Source organism: Physeter macrocephalus, chromosome 5 (genome assembly GCF_002837175.3).
Source record: "Physeter macrocephalus isolate SW-GA chromosome 5, ASM283717v5, whole genome shotgun sequence".
In the NCBI taxonomy this organism is placed as follows: Eukaryota; Metazoa; Chordata; class Mammalia; order Artiodactyla; family Physeteridae; genus Physeter; species Physeter macrocephalus.
In genome coordinates this window covers 47,213,763-47,239,670 of record NC_041218.1, presented here as the reverse complement: position 1 = coordinate 47,239,670, position 25,908 = coordinate 47,213,763, and the positions used below count along the sequence as shown (strand labels likewise).

The window sequence follows — 25,908 nt, the reverse complement described above, 5'->3', positions numbered from 1 at the left end:
AAAAATGGGCAGAAGACCTAAAGAGACATTTCTCTGAAGAAGAAATACAGATGACCAATAGGCACATGAAAAGATGCTCAACATCGCTAATTATTAGAGAAATGCAAATCAAAACCACAATGAGCTACCTCCCCACACTGGTCAGAATGGCCATCATCAAAAGTCTACTGCTGAAGAAGGTGTGGAGAAAAGGGAACCCTCCTACTCTGTTGGTGGGAATGTAAGTTGGTGCAGCCACTGTGGAAAACAGTATGGAGGTTCCTCAGAAAACTAAAAATAGAACTACCATATGATCCAGCAATCCCACTTCTGGACATATGTCCAGACAAAACTATAATTCAAAAAGATACATGCACCCCTATGTTCATAGCAGCACTATTCACAATAGCCAAGACAGGGAAACAACCTAAATGTCCATTGACAGATGAATGGATAAAGAAGATGTGGTACATATATGCAAAGGAATACTACCGAGCCATAAAAAAGAATGAAATAATGCCATTTGCAGCAACATGGATGCAACTAGAGATTATCAAACTAAGTGAAGTAAGGGAGAAAAAGAAAGACAAATACCATATGAATTCACTTATATGTGGACTCTATAATATGACACAAATGAACCTATCTATGAAACAGAAACAGAATCCATGACATAAAGAACAGACTGGTAGTTGCCAAGTGGGGGGATAGGGATGGATTGGGAATTTGGGATTAGCAGATGTAAGCTTTTATATATAGAATGGATAAACAACAAGTTCCTACTATATAGCACAGAGAACTATATTTGCTATCCTATGATAAACCATAATGGAAAAGAATATTAAGAATGTATATATACATATAACTGAATCACTTTGCTGTACAGCAGTAATTAACACAATATTGTAAATCACCTATACTTCAATTAAAAAAAGAAAAATATCGATGCCATATTTCATGGAACTAGAACATGTAATTCTAAAATTTGTATGGAAAAACAAAAGATCTTGAATAGCCAAAACAATCTTGAAAAAGAACAGAAGGAATCATGTTTCCTGACTTCAGACTATACAACAAAGCTACAGTAATCAAGAGTATGGTACTGGCACAAAAAGGCACATAGATCAATGGAACAGAATAGAGAGCCTAGAAATAAACCCACACACTTATGGTCAATTATTTTATGACACAGGAGGCAAGAATATACAATGGAGAAAAGACAGTCTCTTCAATAAGTAGTGCTGGGAAAACTGGACAGCTACACATAAAAGAATAAAATTAGAACATTCTCCAACACCACATACAAATATAAACTCAAAATGGATTAAAGACCTAAATATAAGACCAGAAACCATAAAACTCCTAGGAGAAAACATAGATGGAATACTCTTTGACATAAATCGTAGCAATATTTTTTTGGATCTGTCTCCCAAAGCAAAGGAAATAAAAGCATAAACAAACAAATGGGACATAATTAAACTTAAAAGCTTTTGCACAGCAAAAGAAACCATCAACAAAACAAAAAGACACCTTACTGAATTGGAGAAAACATTTACAAATGATATAACAGATGAGGTGTTAATATTCAAAATATATAAACAGCTTATACAACTCAACAACAAAAACCAAACAACCTAGACCTCCCTGGCGTCCCCTGGTTAAGGCCCCACGCTTCCACTGCAGAAGGTACGGGTTTGATCCCTGGTCAGGGAACTAAGATCCCACAAGCCATACAGTGCAGCCAAAAAAAAAGAAAACAAAAACAAAATACTCCAAACCACCCATTTAAAAAATGAGCAGAAGACCTGAAAAGACATTTTTCCAATGAAGACATACAGATGGCCAACAGGCATGTGAAAAGATGCTCAACATCATTAATCATCAGAGAAATGCAAATTAAAACCTCAAAGAGATATCACCTCACACGTGTCAGAATGGCTATCATCACAAAGAACACAAATAACAAATGTTGGCAAGGATGTGCTGAAATGGAACCCTTGTACACTGTTGGTGGGAGTGTAAACTGGTGCAGCCACTATGAAAAACAGTATGGAGGTTTCTTAGAAAACTAAAAATAAAACTACCATACGACCCAGCAATTCCACTCCTGGGTATTTATTCGGGAAAAAACCCATGAAAACAATAATTCAAAAAGATACATGGGGCTTCCCTGGTGGCGCAGTGGTTGTGAATCTGCCTGCCAATGCAGGGGACACGGGTTCGAGCCCTGGTGTGGGAAGATCCCACATGCCGCGGAGCAACTGGGACCGTGAGCCACAACTACTGAGCCCGCACGTCTAGAGCCTGTGCTCCGCAACAAGAGAGGCCGAGATAGTGAGAGGCCCATGCGATGCGATGAAGAGTGGCCCCCGCTCACCGCAACTAGAGAAAGCCCACGCGCAGAAACAAAGACCCAACACAGCCAAAAAGAAATAAATAAATAAAATTTTTTAAAAAAAGATACATGCACCCCAATGTGCATAGCAGCATTGTTTACAATTGGCAAGATATGAAGCAACGTAAGTATCCATCAACAGATGAATGGATAAAGAAGATGTGATACACATACATACACACACACACACACACACACACACACACACTGGAATACTACTCAGCCATAAAAAAAGAATGAAATTTTGCCATTTGCAGCAACACAGATGGACTTGCAGGGTATTGTGCCAAGTGAAATAAGTCAGACAGAGAAAGACGATGTATAATACAACTTATATGTGGAATCTAAAAAATAGAACAAATTAGTAAATTTAACAAAAAAGAAACAGACTCACAGATATAGAGAACAAACTATTGGTTATCAGCAGGGAGAGGAAAAGGAGAGGGGCAAGATAGGGGTAGGGGATTAAAAGGTACAAACTATTATGTATAAAATAAATAAGCTACAAGTATATATAGTGTAACACAGGGATATAGCCAATATTTTATAATAATATAAATGGAATATAACCTTTAAAAATCATGAATCACTATGTTGTACACAAGAAACATAACGTTGTACATCAACTATACCTCAACTAAAAAAAAACAAAAATATTTAAACAGTAATAACACAAAAAGGTGGAAGGGAGTAAATGGAGTTAAAGTGTTCTAAATTCAAAGCATTTTCTGGTAATAGGCAAAAGTATTACTTTATATTAGATAGTAATAATTCAAGGATCCAGGTCTTAATCTCTAAAATTGCTATTAATAAAAATAGCAAGAGAATACAAGACAATAGAGGGGGTAATGTAATAATAAATATGCTTAACTCTAAAAGAAGGCAGGGAGAGGGGAAAACAGAATGCAAAAGTGGTGAGACTAATAAAAACTAGACAACATATATAAATCCAAATATGTAATTCAATTAAATATAAATGGACTAAATATACCAATTATACAATACAGGTTGGCAGACTTGAGAAAAAAACTATATGCTGCTTTAAAAGATACACCTTGGGCTTCCCTGGTGGCGCAGTGGTTGAGTCCGCCTGCCGATGCAGGGGACATGGGTTCGTGCCCCAGTCCAGGAGGATCCCACATGCTGCAGAGCGGTTGGGCCCGTGAGCCATGGCCGCTGAGCCTGCGCGTCCGGAGCCTGTGCTCCGCAGCGGGAGAGGCCACAACAGTGAGAGGCCCGCGTACCACAGAAAAAAAAAAAAAAAAGATACACCTTAAATAAAATGACAGGGTTTAATTAATTCATTCATTTACTCATTCCCCCAAGTGGGACATGATATACTAGGTATAAACTAACCAAAAGAGAGCTGGTAGAGCTATATTAAAATTAAAGTAGAATTTAAGGAAAGAAATGTTATTAGAGGTAAAGGAACATTTCATAATGATAATTACTTTTAAAGGTTGTTATAGAAACATTAGTTTGTATGCACGTAGTAACTTATTTTCAAAATATATAAAGCAAAAATTGACAAACATAATAAGGAGGAATATACAAACCCACAATCAGTGAGGATTTTCAAACAGTGAGGGACTGTAATACATTTCTCAGAATAACTGAAAGAATAGACCAAAAAATGAAAGAATATGGAGAATGTGAACAAAATGTCTAGACTGACATCTATAGAACACTGCAGCCAACAGCAACAGAATGCCCAGCATTTAGAGTGCATGTGGAGTGTCTGTAAAGTTGACCAATATACTGGGCCACAAAGCAAGTTCTTAACAAATTTTAAAGAACTGAAATCACTCAGAAAATGTTCTCTGACCACAGTGGAATAAAGCTAGAAATAAAAAATTAAAGAACACCTAGAAAAATCCCCAAACCATAGGTCAAAGAAGAAATAAATGTGGAAATTAGAAAATATTTTGAATTGCATAATAATGAAATTACAACATACAAAATTTGTGGGATACAATTTAAAAAGTCACAGAAATATATAGCCTTATATGCCTATATTAGGAAAGGAAAACAAAAACTTAAGTCATATTTATATTGTGCGTTTCTACCTGCTCACTGTGGAAAATTTGGAAATGCAAAAAAAAAAAAAAAAAAAAAAGTTTAGAGAAACAAAACTCACCCATCACCCACTGTTAACATTTTGGAGTATTTTCCCTTTCTGCTTTCCTCTATGTTCAGTTATACCTATACTGATCTTTTTTGCATGTTTGGCATCACACTATATGTATGTGGTGTACCTCTACCATTATCTCATGTTTCTTTGTAACCGCCAAGGCCCTCTTTTGAGCTGCAGTAGCTGGTTTCTGACAGATGCTTTGCTTTCCCTGGTTTTTATTTTACAGAGTAAGAACCACCTGCCACTCTTTGCTGCTTAAAAGCCTCGTTCCTGAGAAATTCCATGTGCCAAACAGAGGATCAAAATTGATGCCAAATGGTAGCCCCCTTTCTTGGCTTGGCCCTGCCTGCCTGAACTGCCAGGGCAAATCTGGACACCATGCTCTGCAGCCTCCACCAGCTGCCAGGCACACAACGGCATGCTATCCATGGACACGGACAGGCCTGAGGAAGGGCTTCAGTGGGTAGGCAGGGGTCAGGATGCTCTGGGATCCACAGCTTCGGGCATCCTTCCCTGGAAACCCAGTATCAAGCCTGTGCTGCTCGGGGCCCCAGCAGAGCCCTGACAGTCATTGCTAAAACTGAGTGAGCACTTCACTAGGGGCCCAGTGTTGACCTAACACTTTCCACTCACTGCAGGAGGCCGGATAACATAAGGATTCAAAGTGGTCTCTGGAGCCAGTGGGCTGAGTTCAGACGTGACTCCACTGCTCAACAGCAAGTCAGCTATCCTCTCTGTGCCTCAGTTTCCTCCAAGTCTCTGACAGTCCCTACCTCCAAGTGTTGCTGTAGGGTTGAGTTCATGGTCACGAAGTGCCTAGACCAGGGCTGGCATACAGTGAATACTCAGTAATTATCACCTTGCATAATCTTCTCTGTTCTCTGGCACAGGTCACTGTTACTACCCATTTACAATGAGGAAACTGAGGCACACGGAGGGTAAGCAGCTCCCAACACCCACAGAGGTTACAACGCAGCCGGGCGGATGGACACAGAACAAGGGACTACAAGAGTGACTGAGAAATGACCACAGAGAGCCAAGGCTGTCTGTAGCTCCCCCAAAGGCTTCCTTGGCCCCGCTGGAGCCCTCTGTAGTAAAAGGTGTCACAGAGAAGCGGAGAGAGCCTCAATCTCTTAGAGAGTTTGGATCCGAGACACCCAGAGAGATGCCGAGCCCTGATAACTCACAGCACACAAGCTAAGGGCTAAAGACTGCCCACTGCTCAGCGCCATGGTCTCCACAGCCACCCAGGCGTGCCTTCCCATCCCATGCATCATTAGAATAAACCCCAAACAGAAATCACCTCAATGTTCCCTGGAGTTACTGGCAAACACGTCCATTCAGCAGCACCTTTGTTCCGTGCAAAATCATCCAGCGGAGCCCAAGCGCAGAGGTTGCAGAGGTCACCCTGCCCACAGAGTGGATATGAATGTTAACTCCCAGGTTGAGCAGATAATTTGGCCTCCATCCCAACTGAAGGGGGTGTGGAGGCTAGATGGAGAACAGAAACCTCAAGAAAATCATTTCCCAACATCCACCTGGCCTTGTGATTGCATTCTTTTCTTACACACCCAATTGTTGGGAGTCATCATTCACTCTTTTATATATATACACATATATATATATATATTTCAAAATAAACGACACAGCTTTCTGCAAATCGGTATTGCAATACCAGCAGATAAGATTCCTAACAGATCTCAGCCTTGGTCCTTAAAGCATTCTTTAACAGTGTGGAATATGCTAACGTAGGGTGACTACCCAGAGTTCTTTAAACAACGAGCTCCATGTACTCAGGCCATTCTACAAGTATTTCTGCTGCCGACTTTTTCTTCGTACAGGCTGGAAACAAATACAAACGTTAGCAAAATCAAGGCCGGCCTTGCTGGTGTCCAGGTGCTATGGAATCTGGCTCAGGGCCATCAGCCTCTGATCCCTTCCTGACTGTTCCCTCCCCCAGCTCCGGTCATTTCTGAAAATGGGATCCCCATACAGGATGCCGTTCTCTGGAACCTTGGAGGCCACAGGAAAAGGTTGATGATCTTATATATACAGAAAGGATTAGCTTCTGGGATACGATTTTACGGACCACAGGACAGTTTTCACAGACTTTCCCAACCCTTTCTTGACAAACAACGCTGTGAGAAAAGCATGCTGCTCATCACATAGTTTGGATTCTCCTCCCAGGTACCAGGTAGGATTACATGTTACTGAAGTTACCTGCTTTGACTCATGACATGTGAGCATCAGTAGAGCGAGTTACTCAGCATTGGTGCATCACTTGTCAGCGTGTGACTCTCCTTTTCCTCTGGCACTAGGACCAGCAACATTCTAGCTGGTAGCCGCTCCATCCACCTTGCTAACTTGTGATGGGGACAGAGTGTGAACAAGAAACAAACCTTTGTTGTTTGAGCTGCTGAGATTTTGGAATTATCTGTTACTGCAGCACAACCTAGCCTAGCCTGATGGATACTATAACACTGGACAAGAAAAACATTTAGCACATTAAGAAACTGAGACCCAGAGGGGTGAAATGAGCTGTCAAAGGCCAGACAGCCGGTGGAAGGCAGAGCAGGAGGGCTGGAATGCTCGCCACAGCCCTCTCACTGCCTTCACACGACAGCAGTTTCTACAGGACAGAGACCCATGACATGAAAGGACTACTCACTGTAAAGATAAAGCCACTACAATCTTTTTTTCCAGATACTGTAAAACCGACTTTAGAATTAAGAGTTAAGTTAAAATGAAGCCTCATTTCCTACCTAACTCAGACTTAGAAGTCATCTATACAAGAAAGTGCTAATTTATTTAAAGGGGGAAAAAAAGGCACAAAGGTAAGCCACACATTCTCATCATTTGTACTGAGGTGGCCAAGTCTGCTTGTTGTGGTCCCAGGTCCCCATCACCTCACTCCACCCAGCTTCTTGTCCCACATCAGAACCTCAGCCCAGTCCACCACCACCACCACTTCTATCAGAATCATCCAGGAGGAACCATACAAGCTAAAGAGACATGATCAGCGATGAAAAAGAATGTGGTGGAGCTCCATGTACCGACAGAAAGATCTTCAAGACATACTGTCATTTGAAAAATGCAAGTTTTGGAAAGAGTATAACAACACGTATAATTTGCCCATATTGTCTGCCCTACAGACACTCAAAACAGTACACATTTTCTACAAGTATACATCTATGAACATAGATGCAAAGAAAAATACCTGGAAGCAGACATACTTTATGAGAAGAGAGATTACTTCCAGACAGGGAAGGAAAGGGCACCAGGATTGGTATAGTACTTTTATTCATAATGTTTTAATTTTTTATAAGAAGAATATATACTCAAAGTTACTTAAACTTTAAATAAGCCTTTTTATTCATCAGGGCATCTTAGGAAACCTTGAGGCAGCTCAATGCAACGTTCTCAGCAATCACCATCTGTTAGGGAACTTTGAGTTTCAGCTCACCCTCCTAGGAAAAAGCGCTCAGTCCCCATTAAACTAAACGACAATCCATTAAAATCAAACAAACTCTGATGAAATGGTATGACTCTTTCTGTGCGCCTGTCAATAAATGGAACACTCCTCCTGATTTGGTGAAATATCATAGTCAAGCTGATGGGTGTGTGGGTGGGAACAGTTTTATTTTGTCTTCAGTTTAGTAGGAGTCTGTCAACTCATGGTATTGCCACTAAACCTGGTTTGAAATAAGGAATATAAGGTGAAAAATCAAGCCCTACAAAAACAGAATGGAGCAAAAGAGTCAACAGAACTGACTTTCAAGTAGATTTTTTTTAAACCTTAGGAGCTTATGCAATACCACATTGAAAAAATGCTCCATAATTACCAAAGGTCTCTTCATTTCCTTTGTCTTGTATTTCCTTTCATGTAATGCAAGCTTCTGAACACTTTAAAATAATATGGGCTCAACTGCCTTCTGTGCAACATTCTGACCCCGAGTGATGTTTTCACTTTGATGGATGATGCCAAAGGTACCTCACACTTTCCACCCAATATCTCCTCCCCACCTAAGTGGCTACTGTTTCCAAGGAAACCATTTTAGATTCTCCCTTCCCTTCTACTAAAACCACATCCTACGGCTAAAGTCTATCCAGCAAATACCATCTCTGGCAGAGTCACATCTGCCACGCACGATATGGACTTCTAAAACATTCTGTCTACCGCAGTCCTGGACAACAGGCATTGATCATTGCTATTTACTTACTGAATTCAGATTTAAGATAATGTAAAATAAAGCCATCCCTCCCTGCCTACCTCAAATAGGTACCTGCCTACCTCAGGGTTGACATTCCTCAGATTGCAAAATGCCAACAAAAATAGGCTCTGCCAACCTGATCATAAACCCCTGCGTAACCTGAACACATACATCGTCGAACACATCTGGATGCTCCTCGAGGAAATGACTTCTCTCTGGAATAAGGTTCATTTTGGTGAAGAGGACTCACAGCCTCCTCAGCCCAGTCTTACAGTGAGGAAGACAATTATACTGTGTTTGCTGACATTGATCACGTGGACAGGAAGGCTCCACCCTGCTTCAAGTTGCCCAACAATGAGGTGGGTGGACCAACACCTCCCATCAGCAATTGAACAGGAAGCTAAGACCATGCACATTTTTATACGATATTGATAGAACTGCACAGAGATCACACACAATGGGTCAACTCAAACAGGGTCCTACTCTCCCTGCTGCATAAGCCACAAGACGTCAGCTCAATTTTGCTTCCAGGCTTCAGAAACTAGACAAACTCAATTTGCCATTTTTTAATGGGTCTTCATGGAACCCTGTCTCTCTCAGGTTTTGGGGTTTGGGAGGGGGGTGGTTATTCATTTTTCTTGTTTTGGTTTCAATTTCTTAACCTGGAAAACAAGCCCAGTCCTGTATGCCTCTGCCATACCAGAAAACTACTAACAGCCCCCTCCGGAAAAAATTTAGCAGACGGATGAGGCTACAGTCATTTGAAGCTTTTAAGTTCCATTAACATTCATTTACTTCAAGTATCTGAAAGCACATAATCCCTCAGAATTTCAAAGCAGATCGAAAAGGCAGTCTGTCCTCTCAATATCTCCCCTCTCTCCCTCTCCTTTTTTTCTCTTGCGAAAGCACCACATAGTTTGAACTCCAGATACAGACTCTGCCACCTTGCCTACTACAAGCGCAGGAATGCAGACAGAGGATGCGAGCACTCAGGGAGGGAGGCTGACGGAATGCAGATATCCTTTCAGGCCTCCTGGGAACTCAAATGTCTGACTCCACATCCTCAGAGCCCAGTATCTCCTCTGGTCAAGAAACCCCGTTCAGAGTGTGCGCAGAGCCAGCCCCTCCCTTCTCGGCTGGAACCGCGGACTTCTGGAGTGGAACAGAGGACGGTGCAACACCCCCATTTTAGAGATGAGGAAACTGAGGCCCTAGGCAAGGCCAAGACTTGTCTGGATCAACTAGAGCTAGGTCCCAGGTCTCTCGGCACTGAGGCAAATGCTTTTATTTACTTCTGGTTAGGGTAGCCCGCTCAGCAGCCGAGAGTCTCACCCCAACCCCCTAGCAGGGACTGGAGCCTGTCAGATGGGCAGGGGCCCCACCTCACCATGTTCCTCCCCTCAGTCCCTCTCTCCCCACTGGGCATTCCCACGGTACTTTAACCCCACCACTCTCACAGGATGTGGTAGTTCACTTTCCTCTTCTCCTGAACTCTTTCTCCACATCAATAGACAGTGGCAGTGAAGGGCCAAGACTCTAAAACCAGGCTACCTGGTTCCAATCACCAGCTGTGTGATTGGAGAAATACACCACCCTTCTGGGCTTCAGTGTTCTTATCTATAACATGCAGATAACAACAGCACCTACTTCCTAGGATCGGTGTGAGGATTCAATGAGTTAACACTTAGATGACACTTAGCACAACACTGGTCACACTGCAAGCATTTATCATGACCAAGGAGAGGGTGGTGTAGGCTGGAGCTTCTGTCTGGTTCATCTTTGAGGCCCAGCATTTGCCTATGAGGGATGGTGTCCATCTGGTTAGTCCCTGTATCCCCAGCACAGAGAGGATGCTAGATTTAAAAAGGTTGAATGAAAGAATCTAGCACTGTACACTGCTTATAACGGGAGCTTCATTAAGGCTCATTGAACGAATATGTGGATTTCCAGAATTCACGGGCTCACATAGGGAGTGTCACTGGCCAAGTTCATTAGTAGATAAATTCGGATTTGCAGGCACCAATATTTTCTAAGACTTTTCTGTTAGCAGCTGCCTTGAAAAGTTTAACCAAAGCCCAGCTCTCAATTTCCAGAGCATAGTCTATACATTCTCTTGGTACATAATCACCTATTGCTTTGTGACAACGTCTCTCATTGTGCCTCATGGGGCTGATATACAATTGTTGTTTGACATTTTCCTGGTGTTACCCAGGCTTTGAAAAACAAAGTTCCAAAGACACCCTGCTCGGTAGTCATCTCTGAGGGCCCAGTGAATAAAAATACCTTAATAAAAAGAGCCAACAGAAGACAACAGAGCCTTGAATCAGAAACCCTGATGTGGAACTCTAAGAGTTTAAGCGCTTACGCAGAAGAAAGTTCTACAGAAGGGGCAGGTTCGGAAGCCAGAGGACGTCTGGAGATGGCATTGAGGACGGACACAGAAAGTGTCTGGAGCTTCTCAAATGAAAGGCAATTTACAAGAACAAAATACTTTAGTCCCCTCAGAGGCTTGAATTGAGACCTGGCCTTGAACAAATAAACACTCGGCTGATCCGCTGGCCAAAATGCTTAGCAGGAGACTTTTATTGTCTGGGACACAAATCTACCTGGAGCTCGGCCAGATGGTACCTGGGATGTGTAGGAGGGGACTCCCGAGGGCCATCGAGAGATTGAGAAGATGCCAAGTTCTTCCCAGAGGCGGCACGCCCTGGGGCCCCACCCAGCGAGGGCCTATCTTAGGGAGCAGGCCCGCCCCGCCAGCCAAGATACACCTGACCTGCCAGGCCTCTCACTCTGTGACCTAACGACAGCTTCACAGGAGTGAGGAGAAAGGGGGTAACGCAGACGTCCCACAGCAAGAGGCTTTTCCTGTGATCCGAAAGCTCCAAACAAAGAATTTTTTTTTCTAAACACCCTGGTTTTTTAAGTGGATGCAAATCCCCTGGCAGATGAACAAAGTGGGGAAAGCACCTCTTTCAGGGCTTTGGCGCTAAAGCCAGAGAAAAACAGACAAGCATGAAAAACTGTCCAAAGCCCCTTCCCTTGGCCAGGGGGTTCCCAGAATTTTTATCCGCAGACTCTGACACGCACGCTGCCAGCCTGCCTCTGCTCTTTGGGCCCTTGTGTTCCTTTTTCCAAGGAGCCAGGAAGGACTGGACTCCACCCATGTGCATCCACCGAGGCTCCTGCTGAAGGATGCTGGCGCCTGGCTGGCCCGCACGCACCTACACACATCCACTCCTGAAAACCACGGAGCTGGTGCTGTGGGCAAGGCAGACCAGGCTCTGCGTCCTGGTTCTGCCATCTTTTCTCTGCTCTGAGCTTCAGTTCCTTCATGAGAAATTGAAAACCATAATTTCTGCCTCCATAATTGTCTCACGTTAAGTCAAGGTTTATAAAGCTTAATAAGTAGGGGTTGTTAATTATCTTTTTCTTGTAGATTACTAACATTGAGAAAAGGCAGCGGCGGGCACTCCTCAAAGCCTCCCACTGTCCTTTACAATAAATTTCCAAATCCTTCCCAGCCCGGGAGGCTCTGCTTGGCCTTCCTCCCTGTAACTTCCTCAATACACCCTGTTCTTTCCACCTCTGAGCCTTCAAACATGCTGTTCCCTGCATCTGGCATGCTCTAACCCCTCCTCATCCCCAAAAACTAGTTGAAAAGGCTCATTCTTGGAGAAGCAGATCCCAGACTCCCCTAATCCTAGTACAGCTCTGATAATCTGTCTCATGACATACATACTGTTATTTTCACTCACAGCACTTAACCCATTTATAACTATGTATTTGTGTGTGCCACCCCTTCCTCTTCCAGTAGCCAGCAAATTCCATTTGGCCAGGCGCTGAGCCCCTGGATTCATTCGTTGCTGTATCCCCAAAACTTGGGAGATTGCTGGCACCAGCAAGGTCTCTGATAATATTTGTTGAATCAGTGTGTTGAAGAATTGAAGCCCCAAAGAGCCAGGAGGAACCAGGAGCTACAAATGCTCTCTAACAGCTTTCAACACCAGGCTGGGGAGCAGGCAAAGCACTTCATACCCACGGGAAAGCCAGAAAAACAATTGCCAGCTCATTATCAGAAATGCTAAAGCATCCACAATTCACTTAATGGAGAATTCCCTTTTCTGGGCTCTGAGTTCCACTGGCCCAGGCCTCTTGGAAGATTGCCAGAGCTCCAAAAGACATAAAACCTACTGGGGTGTAAAGAAGAAGGGAGAGGAGTATGGATTTTCTTTAAAAGGTAGTGTGTACTTGGAACAGGCCACTGCATTTTCAATGGGGTGTATTTAAATACTGTCATGTCTACCCGAGTCCCATCCTGGGAAATTCCAGGCCTGGTTTCTGTTTTCTGAAACATCCAGGACACCTGTCTGGGTGAATGCTTTAGAATATGTTCAGAAACACAGAATGTCTGCCTGTGTTTTATTACACCCAAGCTAACAATCTCAGTGCACTGAGATGACATTTACCCAAAAATAAACATCATAATCCACTCTAATAATGTCGGTCAACACCAGTATCACCACCACCCCCCCGAGTGGATATTAGGTCATCCAGTGTAAGCAATGGTTGAGATTTAAAGGTTATAAATCGGTGTGCGGGTGTTCCCATGGTCATTCCATAAGCAGGCAGAGGCAGGCAGTTCTCTGGAAGGGCCTTGTATCCAGAAGGACAGCTCTACAAAGAGCACAAGCACATCTGTGGGTCAATTCCAGGAGGCAAGCATAGGGGTGGGGAGGTGGGCAGAGAGGGACGGACACTCACTGAGTCCCGTTCAGGGGTTAGAACCTGGATTTCTGCTTCAAATCCTGGGTGCAGCACTAACAATCTGTTGACTTTGGGCTGGTTATTTAATCTCATTGAGCCTCAACTGTCTCATCTGTAAAATAGGAGAAACAATAACTACAGTATAGGGTTGTTGGGAAGACTCAGTGAGCTAAAAAGCCAAAACAAAACGAAAACCTAAAGCCCTTTGACCAGTGTTGTACATTGTAAATCTATGTAAGTGTCTGCTATCAGACGCATCTTTATTTCATTTCATCAAAGCCTCAAGCCAGGGCTTCCCTGGTGGCGCAGTGGTTGAGAGTCCGCCTGCCGATGCAGGGGAACCGGGTTCGCGCCCCGGTCCGGGAGGATCCCGCGTGCCGCGGAGCGGCTGGGCCCGTGAGCCATGGCCGCTGAGCCTGCGCGTCCGGAGCCTGCGCTCCGCAACGGGAGAGGCCACAACGGTGGGAGGCCCGCGTACCGCAAAAAAAAAAAAAAAAAAAAAAGCCTCAAGCCAAACCTTCTGCATTGATAGTTATCCCCTTTTTACAGATAGAAAAACTGAGGCTCATGAGGGTTAAGTAGCTTATTCAAAGCCACACAACTAGGAGATGGCAAGACCAGCACTTGAACCCAATCATCATAATTACCATTTCCTGAAAGCCAGGTGGTATGCCGAGCACTTCACAGCAACAATCTCATCAAATACTCAAAACCACTCTGTAAAGCGAGAATTACTATAACTATTTCATACGGAGGAGGACACGGGGTTGGAGAGGTTAACTATCTTGGCTGAGGTCACACGGTTAGTTAAGGAACAAAGCAGGGGCTTGATCCCAGAGCTGACACCAAAGCCCGTGGTCTCTTCCATTTAAGTCCTGCCTAATATTTGTTCTAGATCTAGTAACTCCACTTGAAATCATCAACGTGCCTGAATTCATATTAAATGTAAAACACTGGCCTTGTTAAGTGGAGTCCAGGAATGGCCCTCTCCATGAAGGGGCCTGCTGTCCTGAATCACAAGGAGTTCGGATATCCCCAAAGCAAAGCCTAGCTTTCCACTCAGTTCCTTCTAGAAGGGAGGCCCAGGTTAATATTTTAATAAAACATGAGGGGCTTCCCTGGTGGGCGCAGTGGTTAAGAATCTGCCTGCCAATGCAGGGGACACGGGTTCGAGCCCTGGCCCGGGAAGATCCCACATTCCGTGGAGCAACTAAGCCCGTGTGCCACAACTACTGAGCCTGAACCTGCGCTCTAGAGCCCGCGAGCCACAACTACTGAACCTGAGGGCCACAACTACTGAAGCCCACGTGCCTAAGCCCGTGCTCTGCAATAGGAGAAGCCACTGCAATGAGAAGCCCGCGCGCCGCAACGAAGGGTAGCCCCCGCTCGCCGCAACTAGAGAAAGCCCACGTGCAGCAACGAAGACCCAACACAGCCAAAAGTAAAAATAAATAAATAAATTAATTAATTAATTAAAATATTAACCTACCAAAAGCTGGTGCTGATCTGGTGCTTTGCAAATTACCTGGACCCTCATGTTGACCTATTCATTAGTTCCATAGAAAACTATAGTTTTCTTTAAAGGAAAATGACTACTCAGCCAAAAAATACCAAAGTGACAGCTTACTAGAGAGTACTCTAAATGATACTAATGAAGTATAATATAACACAAAATTGCCTTGCTGGTTGTGAAACGGAGCAGGACCCTATGGTCCTTCCCTACCATGGCCTCTGCCTGACTTTTGTCTGTGGAAAAACTTCAGCTAAAGAATTAGTTTAATCAAAGAAGTGAGAAAATGCAGAAACAAAGGAAAACAGTCCAACAAGACTAAATAATAGTAGTTTAGTCATTAAGCATGGTTAAGGACCTTTAGTTCCTCCTCAAGGGCTGCAGATAATATTCTGAGCCATCTCCTGTGAGCTGTCTTGTAGATACCGAAATGCCCACCTAGTGAAAGAAGTTAACTGCATGGTGATCTTACTGTAGCCACGACATAAGCTGCCACAAGTCTGTGAATTGGCCTCAAAGAAATGAAAACAAACTGACCCTGCAACTGAAGACTAACCGTACCTAAAACAACCAAGATGACACTGGTCAGACCACCACGTGACCAATTTCAAGATGACTGTCAGAGCTGACTGCGCGGTTTCTGCATGTAGCCCCCTACCTCCGTTTATAAAAGCTCTTGCCCACTGACTGTCGGTGGGTGGAGTCGGCCTTTGGACAGGCGTCCACCCTCTCCCCCAGTTGCTGGCATCCAAAATAAAGCAAACTTTCCTTTCCACCAACCTGGCCTCTTTAATGGCTTTTGAGCGGCGAGCAGCCAGACCCCACTTTCGGTTACACCCTTGCTAATCTCCTTAAAAATTAAGCTTTTTATTGATGTAGGTATAGATTCACACGCACTTGTAAGAACTAATACAGACAAATCCCATGTACTCCTCACCTGGTTCCTCCCAATGGTAGCACCTTGCGAAACCATAACATTCAGAACTGATTTCCTTTTATGACAAAGAGAGGTCCACCCTCTCCCCCAGTTGCTGGCATCCAAAATAAAGCAAACTTTCCTTTCCACCAACCTGGCCTCTTTAATGGCTTTTGAATGGCAAGCAGTCGGACCCCACTTTCGGTCACAGTTCTATAGAGGCAGACCCCTTGTTAGGGCACTGTGACCCTTCTGAGGGTCAAGGTAAGATCCCCTCAGAGTAACAGCATCCCAGGCCTCACTGGCTCAGCTCCAGAGGGTGGGAGGATGGTGAAGGGGAGGGGGGATGGTGGTGAGCTTGCCTTGGCCAACTCTGCACCAAAATCTCTGCCCACAGTTTGGTCTGTGGCAGTTTCTCGATAAAATACAAAAAGAAGAATTCAAGCCAGAATGTCTTGCTTTGACAAACTTTCTAGCACTGAGTAAAAACCATCAGTTAATTGATATGGCAATGATTAGTCTCCTCTTACTACAAGAGTCAAGTTTGGAAAAAACACTTGCTGTCACTGAGTGTTTGATGCACCAAAGAGTTTCCCTCAAAACAACTCTGGACCCTATAGATGGATGAAAGGAAGCCCTTTGTATGAAACTCAACTGACTTTGCCCAGAAGATAAAAGGAAACAGGACCTCCAGAAACCTGCAAAATACCTACAGCTTCTGCATGACAAAAATTCAGCACAAGTATAAACTCTACCTTTTTAAATTTCACCTTGCCTCAAACCCCCAAAAAAGAAGAATCGTAGAAGGAGCTGGTAATATAAACCTCAAATCCTAGGTTTATGTCTTAAATATCGAATAAACATTGAACTCTTTTCTTTGGATAAAAAGAGACAAGAATTTGATATTCTCATTAGGCACGTTAGCGATAGCACCGTTAAAAAAAAAACAAACACACTTGATCTTTATACCTACATTACATCACTGTTTATAGGATTTCTAATGTCTAATCTAAAATAAACAGTGCTGCTGTTACTAGCAAAGTGATCATCAATGACACACAGAGTGGGACCAATGTGAAAGGTGCAGCTGGGATACCCCCTGACAATTGTAGGATGTGGGTCCTCCCTTCTCCAAATTCCTGATTTCTTGATCATCTAGGAAGGATTCACCGTCTCTAGGCCAAGAGTCAGTAGCAAAACAGGTACAACCGGGGCACGGCCTGAGGATGCTGCCAAAAGGAGAGTCATCTGTGTGTGCCCATGTCAACTCTGAGACCCTGTAAACAGTCCAGCTTTGGGGGAGCCCATTTTTTGATATATGGGGCAGTGGGGTGGAGGAAGTCTCAAGATTAAGGACCACTTTCTTTTGCCAAGAAATTCATTCCTATCGCATGGAGTAAAACTGTATTCCAGAGCCATTAATAAACCCTGTTGGGGGAGAGGGTGGTGGCCTGAAATTCCAGACTGCAAAGTACACAGTGCCCAAGGGGGAAGGAGCTACAGAGCCCTCCCCTGATCAGGGCAGAAGAAGAACAGGGGAATGGAGCAAATACTGGCCACTCTCTCTCACCGTGGCTGTACTAAATAAACAATTGTTGAACACAGATCACCACTGCAGTGGCTAATAACTGCCACTGATGGAGCAGCTACCATGTGCCACCAGCCGTGCCAGGCGTTTGATACACCCTATCTCATTTAACCTCAGGACAGAGCTACTATTTTTTTTTTTTTTTTGCGGTACGCGGGCCTCTCACTGCTGTGGCCTCTCCCGCTGCGGAGCACAGGCTCCGGACGCGCAGGCTCAGCGGCCATGGCTCATGGGCCCAGCCGCTCCGCGGCATATGGGATCCTCCCGGACCGGGGCACGAACCCGTGTCCCCTGCATCAGCAGGCGGACTCTCAACCACTGCGCCACCAGGGAAGCCCCAGAGCTACTATTTTTATCCCCATTTTACGAGAAAGAAAACAGGGGTTCAGAGAGATCACATATAACATGCCCATGGTCACGCATCACAGAAGTGACAGAATATGAATTGGGGTCCAGGTTTGATGGGCTCCAAAACTTGAACTTAAATTTCTTCATTACACAAAAACACAATCTACTCTTCTTAGACCCTCTGGAAGCCCTCTCTTCTCCTAGGCTGTCGTTTGTTTTAAATCCACCTTTCATATCTGCAGTAAAAGTCTGTGTCTTGTCCAGTGGCCCCACTTGCTGAGATTAGAGCTATCTGTCCCCAGGGTGACAACAGGATAAATCCTGTGCACTCCTAATATCCAAGGTAGAGTTACTATTCCCTGGATGTGGGAAATCTCAGATAGGGGGCTTTTAGGAGGGACAAACCCGACCCTGGGGCAAGCACAGCTGGCTTCATCCTTAAAGCAGAAAACCCAGTAGTTGTCAAGGCCATGGGTTTACTGGCTTCCCGCAACTTAATTTTAAATGCCAACAATGGAGGCATTTCCCAGAAAGCAGAACTAAGGGGGCATCGTGATCTGGCAATCCTGTTTTTCACAATATGCCAAAAGACTCTATGCATATCTGAGGCTGCATATCTGTTCTGAACACACTGTTCAGGCCACCCTGCCAAGCCTTGTCTCATTTCCCTTCTTTGCGTTTCAGGAAGCTGGAGGGAGGTCCACTGCCCCCTCCCCAGGGTCACGCAAGACACTGGGAGCAGCCGGATCCGTCTGCAGGCTGTACTCCATCAAGGCCCCTGCCGGCCTTTCCACCTTCTCTTGGCAGCCACACTTTGGTCATTGTTGCTCCATGCTGAACGCACAGTGGAATCAGCTGGGGATACAGAGGCCTGGGTCCCACCCCCAGGGATTCTGATAGATCCAGCCTGGGCATCTGAATTTTACAAACGCCCCAGGTGATTCTAAGGTACAGGCAGGATTGAGAAGCTCTGCCTGGACCACCGTGGGATAAACGATTCCCCTGACGCTGAAGTTCATCCCCCTGAACTTTCGTGGCATGCCACAAACTCCCGGGTTTCTCCGCCTTGCTCCACCCGGGGCTCTTCTAGAGCAGCTTTGAATCTCGTCCGCTCGCAGGATGACGCCTCCCTGCTCCTCCTCCCTCGCAGCGCCCAGGACCCCAGAAAACTTGTGCCCCGCGCCACCCACCCCCGTCACTAGGACTTACTTGGTCGCCAGGTGTGCAGACCTCGCAGCAGCAGGGAGCAGCAGACCTCGCAGGGAGCTAGAGGCTGATGCGCCGGGAGGGCGCGAGCGGGAACACTGAGACTGGGGAATGCCGGGCCGGGAGCGCGCGGCGACCACAGCTTCACCACGGCCAGGGAGGGAGCAGCCGCGGCACCGGCCGGGAACGGGAACTGGCCCGACCGCAGCGAAGGCCGCGCCCCTGTGGCCGCGCCCCGAGCCTCCGCGGCCTACGCGGAGAAGCCGAGGCCGGGCCCGCGCGAGCGAGTCGGGGTCGGTGGGGCGGCCGCTCACCCGGACTGGGCGCGGGAAGCCGGGAGAGGCGGCGCGCAGAAAGTGGCCCAGGGCAGCCGGGAGGGGCGGTCCCTGCCCCAGCAGAGCGGCCAGGCCACCGCTTAGGCCGAGCGGGTAGGCCTGAGAGCTCGCCCGGGGGTGACACATTGCGAACCAGGCGCCAGCTCGGTCTCTGCCTCCGCGAGCCTAGGCCCGTCCCCCTAAAAGGGCCAACCGGAGGCAGCAGCACCTGAGCAAGATGGTGAAACGCCTGTTAAAACGTGACACGTGCTCCCGGGTGAAACTCGCGTTAAAACGTGACACGTGCTCCCCGGTGAAAAGTAGCTCAAAGTCATCAAACCTTTTACGACAGAGCATATACTTCGATTCATACTTTTTAAAATGTAAGCTTTTCTTCATGTTCTCAAATCTCTTCTTAGCAGTGTACATTTTATAGTCTATACATTATGCTGTGAAGACCTGTAAGGGAGTTTTTAACATGCTAATACCTTTCCCAATAAAATGTTTTTTAAACGTTTTAAATGGAGAATCTACATAAGGCATAACGATGCTATAAATAAGTTGTCACATTCACACTAAACTACATTCAATCATATGACCACATATGCTCGTGAATATTTAGATTACCATCAAAGGCTGCCTTCTGAGAAAAGTTTGTTCCTAACTCAAAAGTGAAACTTTGCAAACGTAAACTTGATGGGCTACCTTGTGCAAACTTGTAAGCCCCAATATAGAGATGCTAAAGATACCAATTCCTCCAGTTTATACCCTTACCTGAACCTCTGGTAGAAAAATGACAAAATTTTTCTTTTCCCTAGGATTCTGGATTTTATCTTCCATATCTTTTAAACTCTCATATTTTCCATATCCTGTTTCTCTGGCTGCATTCTGAATAACTTCTTCAGTTGTCTTTCCATTAATCAATTATTTTGTGGCTATTCGAACCCCGCGGTGTTACCCATCTGTGTTAGGCGGAATAGTCCCTACACCTGGAACCTGTGAATATGGCAAAGGAGAATTAAAGTAGCAGGTGGAATTAAGGGTGCAAATCAGCTGACCTTGAGATGGGACGATAATAATGGACTATTGGTATGGGCCTGATGTAATCACAAGGGTCCTTAGAAATGGAACAGGGAGGCAGAAGAAGGAGAACTAAAGAGATAGCAGCCTGAGAAGGATTTGGCCTGATGTTGCTGGTTTTGAAGATGGAGGAATGGGGCTATGAGCCAAGAAATAAGGGTGGCTTCTAGAAGCTGGAAAAAGCAAGGAAATGGGTTCTCCAGTAGAGCCTCCAGAAGTAATGCAGTCCTGCTAACACTTTGATTTTAGCCCAGTGAGACTCACTTTAGACTACTGACCTCCAGAACCGTAAGATAATAAATTTGTGTGGTTTTAAGCCACTAAATTTGTGGTAACTCGTTACAGCAGCAACAGGAAACCAATACACCATCCATTTAAATTCTTAATTTCAACAATAATATATTTTCTAAGAGTGTTTTGGTTCTATTTCTAATTTTCTTGGTCATTTTTAATAGTCTCCTGTTCTCTGCTGATTCCATCACTTAAAAAATTCACACATGGTTATTTTTGTTTTTAATTAAACTTTTTATTTGGGATAATTGTAAATTCACATGCAGCTGTAAGAAATAATGCAGAGAGACCCTTATACCCTTAACCCAATTTCCCTTCATGGTAACATCTTGCAGAACCAGGCTGTAGGCATTGATACAGTCAAAATACAGAACATTTCCACCACTACAATGATCCCTCATGTTGCCCTGTTATATCATACCACTCCCTCCTTAACCCCTGACAATCACTAATCTGTTCCCCATTTCTATAATATGTCATTTCAAGAACATTATATAAATGGAAGCACACGGTATGTATTGGGATTTTGTGATCTTGTTTGGGGATTGTTTTTTTCACTCAGCATAATTCTCTGGAGATTCATCTAGGGCATTGTATGTATCAATAGTTCTTTCTTTTTTATTACTGAGTAGTATTTCATGGTATTACCACAGGGATACCACAGTTTAACAATTCACATGTTGAACAACATTTGGATTATTTCCCGTTTTGGGCTATTATGACTAAAGCTGCCATAGACATTAAACTACAGGTTTATATGCGAACCTAAGTTTTCATTTCCCTGGGATAAATGCCCAGGAGTGCAACTGATAGGTCATGTTGTGGTTGCATGTTTAGTTTAAGAAACAGCCAAACTCTTTTCCACAGCGGCTGGACCATTTACATTCCCAACAGCAATGTCTAAGTGATCCAGTTTCGCAACACCTTCATCAGCATTTGGTGCTGTCACGATGTTTTATTTTAGCCATTCTGATAGGTGTGTAGTGTATCATTATAGTTTTAATTTGCTAATGATGTTGAACATCTTTTTATGTGCTTATTTGCCATCTGTGTCTCCTCTTCGGTGGAATGTCTCTTTGCCTCATTCATTTATTAATTGGATTGTTTGCTTTTTTACTGTTGAGTTTTGAAAGTTCTTTATGTATTGTAGATAATAGCCCTTTGTTAGATATGTGATTTGCAAATATTTTGTCCCACTCCAAGCTTGTCTTTTCATTCTCTTAATAGGATCTTTCACAGAGCAAACATTTTAAATTTTGATGCTCCCTAGTTTATCAGTTTTTCCTTGTATGGATCATGCTTTTGGTATTCAGTCTAAGAACTCTTTGAAAAACCCTAGATGTCAAAGAATTTCTCCTTTTTTTCCCCAAAAGTTTAGTTTTATGTCAGACATTTGAGTTAATTTTGTTAATTTTGGAATGAGACTTGAATTAAGGTTAATTTTATTATAATTGTTACTTTTGCCTATGGATGGCCAATTGCTGCTACAGAATCTCTGTTGAAAAGCTATCTTTCCTCCATTAAATTACCTCTCCACCTTTGCGTGGGTCTATTTCTGGGTTCTCCATTCTGTTCCATTGATCTGTGTGTTTATCCCTCTGCCAATACCATACAATCTTGAATTGGGTCGATGGATTCCTACCATTTTATTCTTTTTTTTTTCAAAGTTGCTTTACCTATTCTCATTCCTTTGCCAAGAAAAATAATCTTGCTGGGATTTTGATAGGAATTGTGTTAAACCTGTATTGGAGAGAACTGACATCTTTATTATATTGAGCCTTCCAAACCATGAACATGGTATGCCTCTCTATTTATTTAGATATTTGATTTCTTTCATCAGTGTTTTTTTAGTTTTCAGTATACAAGTCTTACACATGTTTGGTTAAGTTTGCACTTAAGTATTTCCTTTTAAAAAATTGTATATGTTGTTGGTAAGAATGTAAAATTGTTCAGCCAACGAAGGAAACAGTTTGGCAGTTCCTCAAAAAGTTAAACATGGAACTACCATATGACCCAGCAATTCCACTCCTAGGTATAAACCCAAAATAAGTGAGAAGACGTACTGAAAAATATATATGTACACACATGTTCACAGCAGCTTTATTCACAATAGTCAAAAGGTGAAAACAGTCCAAATGTCCATCAATGGATGGATAAACAAATCGTTGTACACATACAATAGAATATTATACAGCCACGAAAAAGAATGAAGTGTTGATACATGCTACAGTGTTGATAAGCCTCAAAGATACTGTGCTAAGTGAAAGAAGTCAGACATAAAAGGTCACATATTTTATGAGTCCTTTAATATGAAATAACCAGAATAGGTAAATTCATAGGGACAGAAAGTAGATTGGTGTTTGCCAGGGAATGGGGGCAGGGAAGAATGGATATGTGGTTCCTTTTGTGGTGATGGAAATGTTTTGGAAGTAAATAGTGATGGTAGTTGGACAACATTGTGAGTGTATTAAATGCTACTGGATCGTTCACTTCCAAATGGTTAATTTTATGTTATGTGAATTTCATCACAATTAAAAAGTTATAGTTAAAAAAAAGCAATTGTAAATGGTATTATATTTTTAATTTCAGTGTCCAAGTGTTCTAGTATATAGCAATACAATTGATTTTTGTATGTTTATCTTGTATCCTGTGACTTTGCTGAACTGACTTCTTGGTTCTAAGGGATACTTTTTTATAGATTCCTAGGGGTTTCCTACATAGATAATCATGTCATCTGTACATAGAGACTGTTTCATTTATTTCTTTACCATCTGTATGCCTTTCATTTCCCTTTCTTGCCTCGCTACACTGGTTAGAACTTCCAGTACTATGTTGAATAAGAATAGTGAGAGCAGACATCCTTGCCTTGTCCCCAGTTTTAAGGGGAAAGCATTCAGTCTTTTACTATTAAGTATAATGTTAGCTGTAGGTATTTTATGGATGCTCGTTATCAAGTTGTTGATGTTCCCTTCTGTTCCTATTTTTCTGAGGAATTTTTTTTATCATAAATGGGTATTGAATTGTGCCAAACACTTTTATGCATCTACTGATGTGATCACATGACTTGTAATAATAGTTAAAATACAGTGGATTACTTCGATTGATGTTCAAGTATTGAACCAGACTTGCAGCTCTGGAATAACCCACCTTGGTCATGGTATAGAATTCTTTTTATGTATTGCTAAATTCTATTTGCTAGTATTTTTTTTAAGAATCTTTGAATCAATATTCATAAGGGATATTGGTCTGCAGGCTTATTTTTGTTTGGTTGGTTTTTTCTACTGTGCCTGGTTTTGGTATACTGACTTCACTAGCTTCACAATATGAATTGGTAAGGGTTACCATAATGCCCCCTGTCTCTGGTAATTTTCTTTGTCCTGAAATCTACTTTATCTAATATTAATAAAGCCACTCATTCTTTCCTTTGATTAATGTTTGCAGCACATATCTTTTTCTATCCTTTTATTTTCAAGCTGCTTACATTGTTATAGTTGAAGTCAGTTTCTTGTAGACAGCATAAATAAGGCTGGGTCATGTTTTTAATCCACTCCACCAGTTTCTGTGTTTTAATTGGTGTCTTGAGATCATTTACATTGAATGTACTTATTGATATGTTAGGGCAGCGGTCCCCAACATTTTTGGCTCCAGGGACCGATTTCGTGGAAGACAATTTTTCCATGAATGGGGGGTGGATTGTTCAGGTGGTAGTGCAAGCGATAGGGGGGATGGTTCAGGCAGTAATGGGAATGAGGGGGAGCAGCAGATGAAGCTTCACTCGCTTGCCCACCGCTCACCACCTGCTGTGTGGCCCAGTTCCCCAGGGGTTGGGGACACCTGTGTTAGGGTTTTTGGTTTTGTGTTTTTTTACTTTTGGCTGCATTGGGTCTTCATTGCTGCACGCAGGCTTTCTCTAGTTGCGGCAAGCGGGGGCTACTCTTCACTGCGGTGCATGGGCTTCTCATTGCAGTGGCTTCTCTTGTTGCGAAGCACGGGCTCTAGGTGCGCTGGCTTCAGTAGTTGTGGCACGCGGGCTCGGTAATTGTGGCTCACAGGCTCTAGAGCGCAGGCTCAGTAGCTGCAGAGCGCGGGCTTAGTTGCTGCGCGGCATGTGGGATCTTCCAGTACCAGGGTTCAAACCCATGTCCCCTGCATTGGCAGGTGGATTCTTAACCGCTGCACCACCAGGGAAGCCCCTCTAATTGTTTTAAATAGTACCTCTACACATATTCAGAGCCACAACTCACAATATTTTAATTTTTGCTTCAACCATTATGAAGGAAACTCAAGAGACGGAAACTCTATTGTATTTATCCATACTTTTGCTTACCATGTTATTTTTTTCCTTTCTGATGTTTCCAAGTTCCTTCTTTTATCATTTCCTTTCTGTTAAGAGAACTTCCTTCAGTCATTCTTTTAGGGTAGGTCAGTTGGCCACAAATTTTCCTAGTTTTCCTTCATCTGAGGATGTCTTGATTTTTCCCTTCATTCTCAAAGGCTATTTTCACTGGATTCTGGGTAGACAGTCCTTTTCTTTCAGCACTTGAAAAATGTGCCACTTCCTTCTGGTCTCCCTGGTTTCTGATGAGAAATCTGGTGTAATTGAAATTGTTTTTCTCCTGTAGCTAAGGTATCATCTCTTACTTGCTGCTCTCAAGAATTTTTGTCTTTAGTGTTCAGAAGTTTGACTACAATGTGTCTGGTGTGGATTTCTTTGGGTTTATGTTTGGAGTTCACTCAGATTTTTCTTTTCTTTTTAAATGTTAATTACTATTTATTAGACAACAGCTGTATACCAGCCATTGTGCTGGGCATTTTATGTACACTATTGCTAATCCCACCCACAAACCTGGGAGTTAGGTGTCTGTTAGGTTAAACCATGTGAGACTGTCATGGCTTCATTAAACTTCTTTAATCTATAGGTTTGTGGCTTTTGCCAAATTCAGAATGTTTAAACCATTATTTCTTTGGGCACTTTTTCAGCCTGTCCTCTCTCCTCTTCTTCTGAGACTCCCATGACACAAATGTTAGATCTTCTGTTATATCCCCACAGGTCCCTAAGGCTCTGTTTTGTTTTTTGTTTTTGTTTTTTTCAGTCTGTTTTCTCTCTGATTTTCAGACCAGGTTAATTTCTATTGTTCTGTCTCCCAGTTCACTGATTTTTTCCTCTCT

The 25,908-nt window shown here is 43.5% G+C and overlaps 1 protein-coding gene across 4 annotated transcripts in view; it reads right to left on the bottom strand.

Annotated features, from left to right (window-relative positions):
* The window catches only part of NOD1 (nucleotide binding oligomerization domain containing 1), an 88,415-nt gene extending 69,224 nt beyond the window's left edge, over window positions 1-19,191 (bottom strand). For 3 of the 4 annotated variants that reach the window (XM_055084937.1, XM_024128816.3, XM_028489925.2), the window contains exons 1-2: window positions 19,058-19,085; window positions 5,812-5,916 (exon numbers count right to left, since the gene is read on the bottom strand). The gene's annotated coding sequence lies outside the window, so the exon portion shown is untranslated. Of the gene's footprint in view, window positions 1-5,811; window positions 5,917-19,057 lie in introns of all 4 variants that reach the window. The other variant, XM_055084936.1, reaches the window with a different exon arrangement.
* Window positions 19,192-25,908: the final 6,717 nt, after the last annotated feature.